The sequence below is a fragment of the Patella vulgata genome, chromosome 1, assembly GCF_932274485.2.
Source record: "Patella vulgata chromosome 1, xgPatVulg1.2, whole genome shotgun sequence".
Taxonomy (NCBI): Eukaryota; Metazoa; Mollusca; class Gastropoda; family Patellidae; genus Patella; species Patella vulgata.
Window position 1 is genome coordinate 69,713,377 of NC_065879.2, and position 16,909 is coordinate 69,730,285.

Consider the following 16,909-nt stretch of genomic DNA (forward strand, 5'->3'; position numbering starts at 1 on the left):
TGCTATTCCAGCCCCTGAATACAGCAACTTCAATGTGGCCCAATATAGCCTATCCTAGGTGGCAGACCTGAATCCCAAACAACCAATCAATCTTCACGGGATATTCTAGCCTTTGAGTTAAGCAACTTCAAAGTTGTCCAGTGGTTTTGTAACCGAAATCCAACTCTATGCCAACCTGAGGGTGAATCCCAACCATCCAATTAGACAGTTGCAGCTGCATTCACAAATAATAATTGATGCCCGAAAAATGTCATACAGAGTGACTCCAGACAAAATGTTTTAATCCATAGTCAATTCAGTACAAATTCATATGGTATTCAATTAAAAGAAAAGCAAAATTAGTGTTTTATTAGATTTCGGGTGCTTTATTTTGCCAACTAAATAAAACAATAACTTTTGTTTTGACTTTAACCACCCTTCCCCTGGCTCGTACGCCTATGCATAAGTATGAAAAGACTAATGCTATCTCAAACATATTTCACCACTTTGCATTTGTTTCGTCAGATTCACAGCTTAGTACAACTAACAGTTTAGGTCATGGTCAATGAACTTCCTGGAGGTAAACCTGCTAATCTAAGTACCGGTATATATCAATGAAGCCATCTGATTTGTAATCTATATTCCAAGTACAGTCATCTGATTTGTAACATAAAAAACGATCCTGAAGAGATTTGTTATAAAAACAAGCCAGTATAAAAACAGTTGTTATACCCAAGTTATTATGCTTCTACACGTAAAACACCACAGATAAGATACAAAACTCAAGATAAAGCCAAGTCATGAACAATGTAAAAAAAAGAAACCACAAAACAGGTGTAAATAAATAAATACAAAGATATTTAACATGTTGTAAACAAACCATGCTCTTAACAAATTAAATAAACAAAACCAGAAACACAAAACAGTTAAAGAGGTATTCAGTATTTCCAGAGTGATAAACAGAGAAACAATAATTAAGGATAAAAATAGAAAGGAATTGAGTTTTAAATTTCCGGCAATGTCTTGTCAACACTACACTATATTTTGGTCATCTTGAGACTAACATATAGTTCAGTGCAATGCTCCGGAAGATAACTTTGCCTAGACAGTAGCATTTCCAGTCAATTCCTCGTTGAATTCCAATTGTAAAGGGAGAACCTGGCTAAAAAAACCCTGAAAATCCTGGTTCTTCTTTTATCCATGGCATAATTCTAACCAGAGACATTTTAGTCTAAAGTGCCACTGCCTTTACCACTTGACTACCACAATCACAGTAAACTTACTAGTTTATTAATACTGAGTTGGGGGCCATAAACTTCTTTTTTCCTCAAAATTACTCGGGGAACTCCTCATTGAATTCCAATTGTCAAGGGAAAACCTGGCTAGAAAATTCTGAAAAAATCCTGGTTCTTCTTTTATCCACGGCATAATTCAAACCGGTTACATTTTAATCTAAAGAGCCATTGCCTTTACCACTAGACTACCACAATCACAGTAAGCTTACTAGTTTAGCAATACTGAGTTGGGGGGCATAAACTTATTTTTTCCTCATTTTGTTCATTTTAAAACTAACATATATTTTTGTTCTATGGTCAGACGTGCAATGATAATCAGGAAAAAATTGTTCGGACATCAGCCTTCATGCCAATTCTTCATCTAATTCCAATGGTCAATGATTCTTTTACATGCAACTGTGCAAAATTCTGATTTTCTTAGCCCATTTCAGATCTTAACCTGATGTTCCAGTGCCCTACCACTTAACCAACACAGCCACTCCTAAAATGTGTTTACTGTCACTTGTTACTTTGAAAGTTACTTGTGCAATTCAAGAATTTGACAGGGACATAAAAGTATAACTTATTTACTTCTTAATTTTGGAAAAAGCACAATATAGACACTAAAATTAACATTGATACAAATTCAATAATAAAACAATATGTCATACAAAATTCAATATATCAGCCATTTTATGAAATCTGAATAATTAAATATTTCCAAAATGAAATAAAATTCATGATCATTAAGGAAAAAAGTGTGAAAATCTTGAAAAAACTATTAGCAAGATATGTGGTAAAGTTTTAGATTTTTGAAATTTGTGATAAAAGCAAAGAGCATTGTTACCACTGGAAATCATCAACATCCTACCTTATTGACTTTCTCAGTCCTTTTATTCTACAGTTCAAATGTACACTAGTTTAAATACATAGTCACAGAATGATGATGTAGCCATGTCAATAGTCACTCCATAAATCTCTGTACACAGTAATACAGTAATTGTCTTGTCTATATCCATAAATCCTTCTTTATCTTAAGCGTTTCTTTATTGAAAGTTTGTTTATTTATTCTCCTATCAAGAGAGAGTGTTTTCTAATTTTACCATAATTACCTGAGTAAATTCACTCTATACTTTATAAAAACTGGAAAAGATTCTTATTTGTCCTGGCTGTGCTGTGACTCAACCTTATTTTTGATTCTTGTAAAAATGGATCTATGTCTATACAGCACACTTCCAGACATATCTTGGCTAAGTACTGATTTTTTTTTCATGCTACATTATGTTTGCTTAGCACTAACATGCGAATTACCCAACAGAGTAAACTTGAATATCCTATAGGTCCAGCATCAAGCTAGAAAGAGAGAGAGAGGAAGATAGAGTGAGAAATGGAGTTTAACATCCACTTAACACAAACAAGGTCATTTCAGAACTAACACAATGTTCAATCTTATTTAAAAAATAAGCTGGTATGTACGGATCTTTAGCAGTGGTAAGAAACTAGAGGATCCAGAGAAAACCCACACAGCTGCACAAGCGACCCCATTCCTTGACACTGAATTGAGACCAACCACTGGACTCTATGACAGATGTTATGATTTAAAGCACATGTTAGACCTTTTGTGCCCCCCACCCCACCCTAAGCAGAGTAACTGTCATTCATTTTTTAAAACAATATTTTAGTCAATAAAAGAAAAGAGTCTTTTATTATGTTAAATACAGTAATTTTACTTCCATCACATTTTTTTTTAATTAAATGAGCTTAATTATTGTATTATGTATACTTGAGGTGACTGTTACCTATAGTACCGTATCCTATTGTAATCGCCTTCTGCTTATACAGCATTTTTTATTATAATTGTGCTACTAACCACAAAGGCATTAAAGGAAATGTTTTCAGATACGCATATTACAAAAAGACATTTTTTCAAGGAATACCTCATAGGAAGAAATGTGGTTATAACATCCACACAATGGTTGTGAAATTGGTATACATAAATGAAAATACAGAAAGAATCAACTGAAGCCAACTCCATAGCAATTTTTGTTAACTTTTTAAGTATTGTGGAAAGTTATCAAGATATCTTTATATAGTTTTGGTTTTGTGGTACTGATTTTTTCAACACTACATAAGATCTAATTCACAATGGCTGCTGTACAGATGGCAAACATCATCTACCTTATGCATGTGACTTTTGTGATTTTATAGAAGGATCATTGCTGTTTTGCATGATTGGATTTTAATTGTTTTTTTTTACCGTACACAAGTAGGAATAAATGAAATGAAATGAAATGAAATGGGGTTTAACGTCCTACTGTTCTGCTCCTATGCTGGGCTAATGAAGACGGGCATACGCCATACAGTGTGCTATGAGGGAAATTTTGCCTGGGCAGCGGCACTAGCGCCTACTCTTATATTGAATTTCAACTGCCAAGGGATCTTATACGTGCATTCTAATGTATACATGGGACCTCGGTTTTCGTCTCATCCGAAGGACTAGACAGCTGTCCTTGTCAGGCCCTCCGTCCAAATACGACCAAGACACAATGATCAAACTTGTCAGATGTTAAGTAAAACTGAGTCTGGTAAAATATGAAAGATATAAAGAAAGAAAAAGCAAAATAAATAAAAACATTTTAATCAGATTAACATAATGGAAAATCAAAATTGTAAAAGATAGTCATAGGGTGTGCACAACTCAGTACACTTAAAATTCCATGAGTTTTACAGGAGTTTTCCGGGAGTTATTTACCAGATTCCAGGAGTCCCTGTATAGAATTCTGCATCATAAAGTATTTTTGTTACGCTTGAAGAACTTTTACTACGGCGACGAACTCGTGAACTTTTGAAGAAACATTTGATGACTACGTTCAGTTTATATCTTAAAGGACAATATATATATTGGTGCCAGTCATTATCACATATGTGATAGAGCTGGTTAAACACATTCCAAATATAATTTTAACACAGAGATCATTGCTACGATAGCTGAGTAATACAGGTTTCCTGATCGGAAGTGACGAACGCCAAAGGAAAACATGAGTCATCTCTCTATATAACTGACTGATGTGACGAGTGATAACGGATATACAGGCGAATTTCTGCTCACTAATAATGTTCATTTTCCATGAGTTTCAAGGAGTTATCTTGTTTTTCCAGGAGTTTCCAATACTGGAAATCACATTTCTCCAGAATCTTCAAGGAGTGTGTGAACCTTGTAGCATATATTTCATGTTGGATCTGCTGAAATAAGGGTGGCCAGAAGTTAATCTTTATTTCAGGGCTCTTTACCAGTGGTAGAAAACAAACCTTTTTTGTGTGTCAAGGAAATATAACTTTCATTAATCCAATAAAAAATAAGATATGAAAAAAAAGTTATTTGAATTAAAGAAATTTTAATGGCTTAGAAAAAAGAGGCTGGTAGTACCACTGCATTTATTCATTAATATCATTGTCTTTCAAATGAAATAACAGTTTTATAATCCACATGTTACAGATGTATTTTAACCCCCATCCGAGATTAAATAAAAGCCTTTATCAATTCATTGCTAGCTGGACAAAAACACTTAAAACCATGGATGTTTTCACAACCATTGTCTATAATCATCTTTTATCATGTACCATGAATTTTAAATAAAATTTAAAGAGAAATTCTGTTAAAAAAAAACTTTGATCAATATTGTATTAGGATTATATAACAATTAGAATATAATTATTTGTTGTTAAAAAAAAGTATGAAAAGAATTCCAGGTGTGCAAATCAGAAAGTCAAATAAAAATCATGAAAGGACATAATGATAATGACAGAAGGTTTATGAAAATTTGTATTATCTAAATTAGACAAATGAGTGCCAAAAAGTGTTATTTAATAGATAAACATAGTCAGTTTTGAAAATTTGAAAAATCAGTTTAAAACAATATATCATTCATCCTTCTAAAAAAAAAATATTTAAAACATGTTTTTAAAAAAAAAACCCACCATAATATTTTTTTTTTTTTTAAATTTATGTCAGATAATCTCTTGATTTCAGCCTCCCCTTACAAATCAAATACAGAAGAGTATAGTGATGGAAGACAAAATATTCTATTGTCATTTATGTTGCAGAGTATTGTCAGTTATGTTGTAGAGTATTGTCAGTTATGTTGTAGAGTACTGTCAGTTATGTTGTAGAATATTGTGAAGTTCAAGTTGCAGATTCTCGTCAGTTATTGCAGAGTATTATCAGTTTATTTTGGATATAGTATTGTAAGTTATGTTGTAAAGTATTGTAAAGTTATCTTCTAGAGAATTATCAGTTATGTTGTAGAAAATAATTTCAGTTATGTTGTAGACTGTACTTTTAGTTATGTTGTGGAATAATGTCAAGTCATGTTGTAGGGTATTGTCATTTTTGCAACAGTCTATAAAATGTGGATTATAAACCTACAATTAGAATATTTCTTTTTGTAGCACTTAAAATTGTCATTTTCTGGTTCGTTAAAACTTGTAATAAAAGATATAGTGACACTGACACACCCTAGTATTATAGAGATATGTTAAATCCATGTTTACTGAGATTCGTGACTGAAGATATTACTTTTACTGCAAAAATTGCTCTTAACAGAAATCACACTAGTCAAAAAATGTTTCCAGTTAAAGCTAATATTTTAGCCATTACCTTGTAACAAGTTCAGAAAAAGAATTATTACCCATGTATGTAAATCTACAAAAAAGTCATTAATCATGCTCTTCCATGTCTTCTTATTTACGTTTTTATATCATATTAATAAAAAGCTACAAATCTGAACTGCATTTAACATTTTGAACAATTGAACTTGATGTGTAAGCATGCCTTTAAGTTAAACAATTGTATTGTATCTATCAATCAGAAAGATAACCTCTCCTGTTTGTTTTCAGCATATTTGCTCAATATCAAAGGAAAATGATTTTTTCACAGCAAGACAATCAAAATATAAATCTTAATTTCAACTCTGATATTTTCAAAACCTTTGTCTCGATATTTTAAACCCTCCCCTCAAGACAAATGTTATAAAATTATTTATTGTTTAAATTATGGTCACAAAATATTTTTCTATTCCAATATCATATATAGCAAGTAAAAAAATCTTTTGATGTTATATTATATATATAACATCAAATAACTTTTTTTAAAAAGTGGATTTATTTTTGATTGAGGCAATATGACTTAGAATGAAGTTTTCAAGTTTACCAGGTTTTTTTATGCAAAATTATCCAAAAAGATATGTTCCCTTGACAGTTGTGATCCTAAATAAATTATCAAGAAATAATTTATAAGTTTTCACATCATTGCATTTGAAAGAATATCAAAAAATGAATGATATAGCGCATTACCTTGTAAAGTGTGAGTAATGCATTCACTATGATAACGTCAGACTCAGTGGTTGACAGTCTGTAAAAATTTATTGTGGGTTTATAAGGCAATTTTAAGTCTATAAATTGAATTTTCCTGGTCATTACAAATGTCAAACTTTCACATAAAAATAAGTTTAGAGGGTCGAATATTCTTGAGGAAACAAAACTTTTCATAAAGATTTTTGTTTGAACATTGTTTGAACAAGATTTATTTTAAATCATTAATAAGATACCATGTTTAATATATCTCATTATATTTTTATTTGTCTTATCTCTTTAAACAGATATTTGTTTTACAAGTTCAATTTTTTCTTTCTAAATTAAAGGGGATGAAAGATGAAATTAATTGCCCATTAAATAAAACTATTGCAGAATCTGATAAATAATAAAAGTACATAAATCCCTCATCAACTTAAATGTTGTTTGTTTTTATAATTATATAAAATCTTAAGTTGCATTTCATGCACAGCTGTATGCAAATGTAATCTTTCAAACAATAACTTTATATTAAAATCTAAAAAGCTTTAAATATTCTCATCAACAATGCAACTGTCACCAATCCCTATATGTATTATTTATTTCTTATTCCTGTAAATTATGATTAGTTTTATTGCTTATAACAACATACTTATCTGTCAACTGCCATGTGTGTTTCCTTGTCATCTAATAACATGTAACCATAATATACTATGTTAAAATGGTCATTGTCAATGACCAGAAATTATTTATATCACACACTGAATAAGGTCACGTCAATTAAAAAGTTGGCAATGTTTCAAATACTGTATAACTTACTAGCATACAAGGACTTTAAACAAGTAGAGTAAAAATAAAATTAAGCATCTCACTTTCTATAAACTTCCTATAAGAATGTTCTTGAAGTTAGCTCCCTGCTCGGGGTATGTTTTCTCAGTTAATATAAACTTTTTACTTTCCTTTTAACCCTTTAGTACCTGGTATATGTAAATATTGACTATCCCAGTTCCATACAATCTGATTAAAATACATATCTATATTTTGTTTCGTTTTTTTATACTTTCGATAGCCTACACTACATGAAGATCTGACAAGTTAAAGCCATAGGTCACGTCAGGGGTCAAAAGACCGACTTATGACCCTATGACGTCAGACATTTGATTAACCAATCAGCATTGATGTTACTAGTGGATTACCCACAGTTCCGTGCAAAACATGCCTAAAGCTCGCCGTAACAGACCATTTCATTGGCTTATCCTTGACACCAGACAAGTAAAACGAAATTTTGAACTATAAAAACGAAACGAAATAGGATCTGTGTTTTAACCAGATTGAGTTCCCTAAAAAATTTGAGAATGGTGATCATTTTACAAGTTCTACAGCCCATTTTTGAAATCACCTGCCTCAAAACCCCCTGAAACTACTGGAATAACAGAACTAGTATATATACATGTACAGCCCTTTATCAGGTCACTGCCATTCACAAAACACTGGTGGTTTTATGCGCTTCAGGGAAGAGGAGTTTTGGACACTATCTGGTGCTAAGGGGTTAAGACTCATGAACATCTCTCAGACTACTGGAATAACAGAACTAGTATATATACAGCCCTTTATCAGGTCACTGCCATTCACAAAACACTGGTGGTTTTATGCGCTTCAGGGAAGAGGAGTTTTAGACAATATCTGGTGATAAGGGGTTAAGACTCATGAACATCTCTCAGAAGAGATCGAAAGAATGTTCTAAATTCAAACTTGTATAGGCCCTCCATTAAAACATAGACTCCATATATAAATTGACATCCAAAAAGAAAGAACTATATATAATACCAGGATTTGGAGAGACTTGAATAAAAGATGTTCAATGTTGAAAAGATAGGGAAATTAAACAAGCCAACAGTGAGGTTGATGTCCCCCGCCGAAATCCCAAAATAAATAGATGACACAATTAATCGCACATTTATTTTTTTTCAAAACTATCAAGCAATCAAACTTTACACTAAGTTTCATCACTCTCTATCAGATAGAATCAAGATTATCTTTTCCGAAAGCATCGACCAATGAAATTGATTATCTCTGCTTAGCTTCTGCTCTTAATGTTAATCATTGAAATCAGTCAAAACATTCACCTAATGAACATCAAGTTTAATCATTCTACCTCTATTAAAAGCAGAGTTGTTATGTTCCAAAGTCTTGACTAATCAAATTGCTTATTGCTCATTAGCCTAAGCAGAAAATTCTCACCATCAAACTTAATCAAGGTAATGATATAATGAATCTATATTCGGAGTTTCATTATAACCAATGTTATCGTGCCCCAAAGCATCAACCAATCAGATTGCTTATCTCTGCTTACCGTAAGCAGACAATGATGATCATCGAACTCCATCAAGGCATTCACCTAATGAACGCCAACACCATGCAAGTTTGAACATTCTACCTCAATTAGAAGGAGAGTTATTGTGTTCCAAAGTCTCGACCAATCAAATTGCTCTTCGCTCTGCTTACCCTCAGCAGAAATGTTCATTATCGAACTAAGTCAAGGTATTGATGTAATAAAACTATACACCAAGTGTCCACACTCTCACTTAATTAGAACTAAAGTTATCGTGTCCCAAAGCATCAACCAATCAAATTGCTTATCTCTGTTTATCCTAAGCAGAAAATTCTCATTTTCGAACTCCATCAAGGCATTCACATAATAGACACCTACGCCAAGTGTGAACATTCTGACTCAATTAGAATGAGAGTTAAAATTATTGTGTTCCAAAGTCTCGACCAATCAAAATGCTTATCACTCTGATTACCCTGAGCAGAAAATGTTGATTATCGAACTTAGTCAAGGTATTGATGTAATGAAACTATACACTAAGTTTCATCACGCTCACTTAATTAGAAATAAAGTTATCATGTCCCAAAGCATCAACCAATCAAATTGCGTTTCTCTGCTTACCCTAAGCAGAAAATGCTCATCTTTGAACTCCATCAAGGTATTGACCTAATAAACACCTACATCAAGTTTGAACATTCTAGCTTAATTAGAAGGAGAGTTATTGTGTTCCAAAGTCTTGGCCAATCAAATTGCTTATCGCTCAGCTTACCCTAAGCATAAAATGCTCATCTTCGAACTCCATCAAGGCACTGACCTAATAAACACCTACACAAAGTTTGAACATTCTAGCTCAATTAGAAAGAGAGTTATTGTGTCCCAAAAAGTGTGACGGACAGACAGACAGACAGGCGGACAGACAGACGGACGGACGAACCCATTTTAATAATCCCCTGCTTTCTTCGAAAGGCGGAGGACAAAAAGTGACTGATACATTGGTTGTATTTGGGCAACACACTGTCACCACCATTCAGTGGCATTATCCAACCTATCAAATACAATTCCTCGCAAACTACAAAGTTAAAGCTTTAAAAGAAATTTCATTCCAAAAATGAACGATCTGGCTGGTTATGCCTGTAAAGATGTATTGTTTTCTACTTTAGTTTTAATTGTGTTTGAACTGTTAAATTAATAAGATACTTATTTTGAAAAAAAAGAAAAATCACATGCTGTTCTAAACAAACCTATATTTGGAATGAAACAGAAAAGTTTGATAAAACAAACAGGACACAAGCACCAATGTATGCTTTATATTTGCAGAACACACTATATTACTTTACTATATATACTGGAAATCTGTTGCTTTTATATTCTAATGGTAATCAATTTACTATACTACAAACATAATTTGTTTTTTCGAAATTTAGAACTTAATTCCTTGTTGGAATCATTTTTTGAATATTAAATTTCTACTCCATGTAATATTCTTTCAATAATAAACAATATAATAATGAAATTAATATTATCATAATAATAGAAATGCCTTTATAATTTCAAGTACCTAAGTACTCTGCTTTTTTAAACAAGAGTTTTTACATGTGTCAACAAGTCAATAAATCTACTTTAAGATAGAGTAAGAGTCTTAAAAATCTAAATAAAGTTCCATATAAGTAGGCTATTTAATTTCAAGTATCCCCATATATTCTTTAATTTATCAAGAGCTGAAAGTAAGTGTGTTATAACAAATCTTCTTAAGTCTTGGCAAGAAAAATGTCTGACAGTCTTATCCTACAATCATGTCAGAAATTGAAGAGGCCCGCACCCAAGTTTTCTATATTAAAAATCAGTTCTAACATGACCACCTACAATCCCTAAATGTAGTTGATTAATCTTAAATGTCTGACCTTTTCTTTAATTTCTTTTATGGTTATTTTGGTGATTAATGGCCAGAAGAGAGTCAGAAGTCCCTGATTTTAAAAATCAGAACATGACCACCTATCATCTCTACAATGCATATAGTTGATTAATCTTAAATGTCTGACTCTTCTGTAACTTCTTTTATGGTTAGTTTGGTGATTAATGGCCAGAGAGAGAGAGAGAGAGAAATGGGGTTTAACGTCCACTCGACACAGATAGGTCATTTCAGGACTAACATATGGTTTAATTTTATTTCAATAATTTGCTTGCGCACAGGGGTCTTTAGCTGTGGGAGAAAACCGGAGGACCTGGAGAAAACCCACGAGGTTGGACAGGCAACCCAACTACTTGTCACGTACAACCGGGGATTCGAAACCACGCCAGTTGACTCAATGACAGGCTTATGATACAGCGCGCACGTGCTAACCATTCGGCCATCCAACCCCCCTTAATGGCCAGAAGAGAATCAGCAGAACTATAACTCCCTGATTTTCTCAAAGGTACTAAATTGTACATTAGATTCCTAAGTTTTTGAGAATCGTCATATACAGATTCCCTTTGTGAAACACTTTATTATACATTATCATATATATATATATATATATATATATATAAGATATAGGCCTATCCCACTTCTTTCTACGATTTGTAATCGGATGTTGTGTTCACAACAACCCCACTTCTCGATATGACATACCTGGAAAAGCTTTTGATTGATATAAAATATTATACACAATGTTTATGTTGATAAGCCTGTTAATTCTCATTGATTTATGATAATTACTGCTGGAGTTATGGTCACTTATGTATTTGAAAAAAAGCATATTGTTTTTGAATAGCGAATGTTAAAATTAGTTTTATGGGAAAAACTGAAAGCTAATAAATGTTGAATTATTTCTGATAATTACTATAAAAGAATATTTGGCAACCTTTGTGGACTGCTCTGGGTACTTGGCTGCTGTGGGCGTACATGTATGTTTCATTGCCTGGCAACCTATTTGTTCTTTATGTCTTTTCACAATAAAATTCACTGACAAAACCTAACATTACTCTTGGGAATTAATTCACTAAAGGAGAAATATTGGAATGTTTGGACATTTTTCCTGATATATTTCTGCATCAAATGCTTCTAGACCAGATCAACTATGTGAGCACCACTCTCCATTTCTGGACTCCCTGGCATATTTCTATGTGAAGTACACATACATACATGTAATGTCGGAGATGCACAGACAACCTTTCCTTGCATCTTTGACAGCATTGATCCTATTCCTCCTTATTGTCAATGTGTTTAAATGTGACAAATGCTGGTAATAGCAAAGCTATACTGGAACCTCAACAAACACATATCCTATCTGATGCACAACCCTCCTAAGTTTAATCTGTTTATCAAATAATTAATTATAATACCTGATAGTTCTATGATGAAAAATTAATTAATTAGATGCTCACTTTTAAGTTATAAGCTTATAATAATATAACAGACTCACAAAAGACACACTTGATGTTTGTCTGTGGTTCTTAAGCACTTATCCTACACGATCTAGCATGTTTAAGCTTATTATGTAACATTAATTGGATATATTTACTTTCTCTAATTATCTGATGTGTGAATAAGTAAACATCTTTATTCAATGAGATAATCACTTGTTAAATTCTACAAACCCTAAATACTTCTACACTTGATCATGCTTGTTCAAAACTTAAAGTTCAACCAAGGACGAAGACAATCCTTCCCACCGCCCACCGACTGCATCAATGATTCATTTTATTGACAATTTACAAACAGGACGTGAACATACTGGGTCTTTAATTGACAAAATTTTAACTCAGAAAAAAAACAACAAATCTAACAAAGAAAGCTGGGTTCAGTAACTGCAAAGGAAAATAAGGACAAAACAAACAATTCAGCATCTTTAGTGTATAGTAAAGAGTAAAGATTGTTACAATTTGATTGACATGTGCATTCATTGGAGAACACAGAGATAGAAATATTTAATAAAAAAATAATTTTAAAAAAATAATACTATCTTTATACAGTTAGGCACAATTGAATGCCATGTTTTTACAAATACATTAATAATGACCACTTGACATACATGTATCAATCAATTCTTATATCTATAAGAAGTAGGTATAAATTCAACTTCATGTCATTCTGCAAACATAACCAAAATCAAAAACAACAAGTGAGGCACCATTTTTCATAAATTATTCATAATTTGAAAAAAAAATTCTTCTTCAGTTCTTGTGCATATATATGCAAGGTAACAGAAAAAAAACCATTTAATGTCTGTGTGTTTATTTGAAACTTTATATTGGCTTTCTATCCTGTGTTGATTGTAGGCCTATGTCATGTTCATGTCAAGGGCAAAGTGTACCACAGGTCCACTTAACATAACTTCAACCCTTGATCATTATTCTTACTCCTACCTATAATCATGCATAATGGTACTATAATAGCCTACTGTCAGATACAATGTAGACTTAATAGAGATCATAAATTAAATGTGCTTTTGCATTGCTACAAAAAAATATTGCATTCACATTCCATCCATCATGATGAGAGGTCTTTAAAATCATATTATTATTTATTTATGATTATCATGGCATATACCCCTACATTTGTTTTTATTAAGTATTAAATACAACCAGACTGCAATTCTCTTTTGACTTTGCACTGTTAATGTTTATCAAGATTTTGCGCAACTGATGAGCTGGATCATTTTTCACAATTAAAGGGGTATATTTTTTGTTTGTTAAGTACTACTGTACCGCCAGTACCGGTACTGTTGATTTGCTTGATCAATCAATGATACAAAAATTTGATATTTATAATGACTCTTTTGTTGTTAAGTGCACGAGCAAAATTGGTTTTTTTGTAATCTGTGAATGATGTGGCTGAGACAAAGTCAAATCACAGATACTCGGCAAATTGAAACGAAGTGATATAGGTATGTATACATTCAATGATTATGATTGAATAAGCCTAGCTAGATACGTCCCCGTATAATTCACACGACCTTCTGTCTAAAATTATGAATGAAAAATAAATAACACTTACTTGGTTGGTGTATCAAGACACAGCTTAGTAATTCTCTGGTGTGTGAAACTTGAGTATTCTTTCTTGACAAACTATAAGGCGCGACTGTTTCTCAACCTTTTCACGACCAGACTTGGCATTGTTGAAATAAACCGGGCAAACTTTCGTTTATTGTTTTAGTAATTCAAGGGGGACTACTCCAATTTATAATTTGGGTTTTAGAATACAATTTCGGCTAAGCATCGGGGAATGCCAATTATGGTTTCAGATGGCTGAAGGTTTGTATAAAAGATAAATTACCAATCAGCTATGGGCCCAGTATTTGATAAATATGTCGGCTATCGGAAGAGCCAGATAAACTAAACTTCTGTGTTTGGCGACATGCAGGATCTTAAAGCGATCGAGCGATTTTGAAATGATAATGCCAATGGATGATGATGATGTCGATGATGGGTGGTGATATTGAATTCGATGTATTCGAAACAAAATTATAAAAGTTCTTACCCTTCATCCAAGCTTAAATCTGATGAACACCTGAGTAACTCTTCTGTTTCGTGCTTTGCAAACTTCTTACTGTAAAAAAAAGTAAAACATGTACATATCATTTGTATTGTATAACTTATTATAAGCCAATTCTAAAATATCTCTTATCTCTATGTTCACGGTTCATAATGTTGGAGTAGGTCGTCACTCACTGTGGTTCGTCTTGTAAACGCTCCACAGGAGTTTTAGGAGAAATAAACTCGATAGGATTGTTCAGCTAATCACATAGACATTTTCTGCCCTTGTCACCAAACTCTGGTAAAGTTTTGCGATTTTTTAAAATTAGTTGTTGAGTTTCGATTTTAAGCGGAGTTATTTCCCTTGTCACCGAAACCTACTAAATCCTAAACGGATCAGTTTTTAAAACTAGTTTAACATCACAGCAGAGAAGGTTTCAAGTGGACTTTGTTCGTTTCCAGGCAACGCAGTGTATGTTTCATGTTAGAATTACCTATAGCCTCTATTGTTAATCAGGACAGAGGGCTGTATAGGGACATCGGCGTCAAAAGAATTAGCCAAAATGTTACGAAGTCTTACCTTCTATTGTACGTATCGGGAGAGTTACTATTGTACGTTTCGGGAGTGGAACACCTCTCCCTTCTAAATGATTGTCTGTTATGATAGAAATACTCCATTGTACACAATTATACTGCTCTATTTATTACATAACGGTAGCCCTCTCTTTTTGATAGCTGTTAATATACATTTACGCTATTGGATACTGGTACATTTATTAGATAACGGAAAACGTATGTCTTCTTGAGGTAGCCTATACGTAACGGTCTATCATTAAAAAAAAAGTACCGACACTATTAATCGCACACTCTTCTGGATAACGATGTACTCGCTTTAAGGTAACGGTTCACCCTTTAAAGAAACGACACACTCTTTTAGATACAAGTACATCTTTTTAAGTAATGGTATAGGCACTACTTTTAGAAAAACATACACTACTTTAAATAACCTTACATTCTTTCAGACGAAGTTACACACTTTTACACCAAAACACGAACAATAGTTTATTATACATGTAGCGCATGTATAATTGTTTCTAATATAAAATTACAACATAAATTAGATCTCTTAAAAAATCGAATGGGAAGTGGTATTAGATGTTCCAAAGGTCATTGATATATTTTTAATTTCTTATAAAGTTTAGGCTCTTTCTAGTTTATCACTTGGTATACACTATCAGATCACAATTTTCTTTGATGGTGAAATAAATCCTGTTTTGATCACATTATGAATATTTCTTATGTATCATAGTATATGATCCACTTGATACAAATTTGTTTACAATGTCCCACACCAGAAGATTCCCTATATATCACACAATAGACTATTATGATATTAATCTTTTAGAGACATTTAGTAACTGGGTAGAGCAAATAAACGTCGCCCAAATAAATTAGTAGCTGTTTTTCCATAAGTATGTGTTATAACCGATCGCCAATGGAGTGTGACGCATTAACACAATTGCATAATAACTTGACACATGATCAAAGATTTTTCTTACAAAGTTTTATATATTATTACCATTTCAATAGTATACACAACACCAGAAATTCTTTATAGGCTTATCTTTGATAATCCAGCTAAGTAATCACAATGCAAACATATCTATCTGGATTAACTCTGTCGTTATTCGCATAATTACATTAAGGACGTGAGTATAAGAATTATAAGTACCGGTATCATAAGTTGTACGATCTCGCTAACTTCACCAGTTATGTTGCGTTTGATTAATGTCGTATCACGAGTTTCCGACTTGTATTCTGCTACTACCGTATACATGATTCGAAATCAGTATGTCCTATCCAAATTACACAAAACCGAAATCAATGTATTTTAACTCTTCGCAGCCTTATAGGAGTCGGTCGTGTTATTGTTATTTTTAAATTCCGTTCAACCTACGAAGAATTCTGTTTGTGTAAACATAATTGAGTTCTGTAATTAACTATAAGGGTTAGCAATATTGACTGAAGTGGTCTCTATATAAACTATTTGACGGAAGCCAGTAGCTTAAAGTGGTGACCTAAATGATATTGTGTGAATTTCAAAATAGAAATCGTTACTACAAACAATATACACCGATGATTGATTAGATACACAATCCTTCTAAAAATGACAAGTGGTATAGGTGTTCCAGATAAAGTCAGCATACCCAAACTCTCTCACAACACCTATCACTACTTATTAAATCGGAGTAATAGGTTGGACATTGGATTCAAGAGCCTAATGCATCTTCATACTTTGTGGTCAATAACAGTAGTGCTTTCAGGATTTCAAGCTCCAAGAAACAGCAAGCACAAACAACCCCATAAACGATACCCGTTACTTGAAATTACTTATTGAAATTTTTAGTTCAACTTTAATTAGAGAAGACGTTCCTTTATTACATTAATTTAAATGATTTATATATTATATGTCATACCAAATACCATTATAAAATGTTCTAATAATAGTTTTTATCGTTAT

General features: G+C 32.6%; 1 protein-coding gene across 1 annotated transcript in view; it reads right to left on the minus strand.

The window, feature by feature from the left end:
* LOC126808461 (potassium channel subfamily T member 2) overlaps window positions 1-14,110 on the minus strand; it is a 59,800-nt gene extending 45,690 nt beyond the window's left edge. The window contains exon 1 of the mRNA XM_050533177.2: window positions 13,910-14,110. The gene's annotated coding sequence lies outside the window, so the exon portion shown is untranslated. The remainder of the gene's footprint in view (window positions 1-13,909) is intronic.
* Between the last annotated feature and the right edge of the window lie 2,799 nt (window positions 14,111-16,909).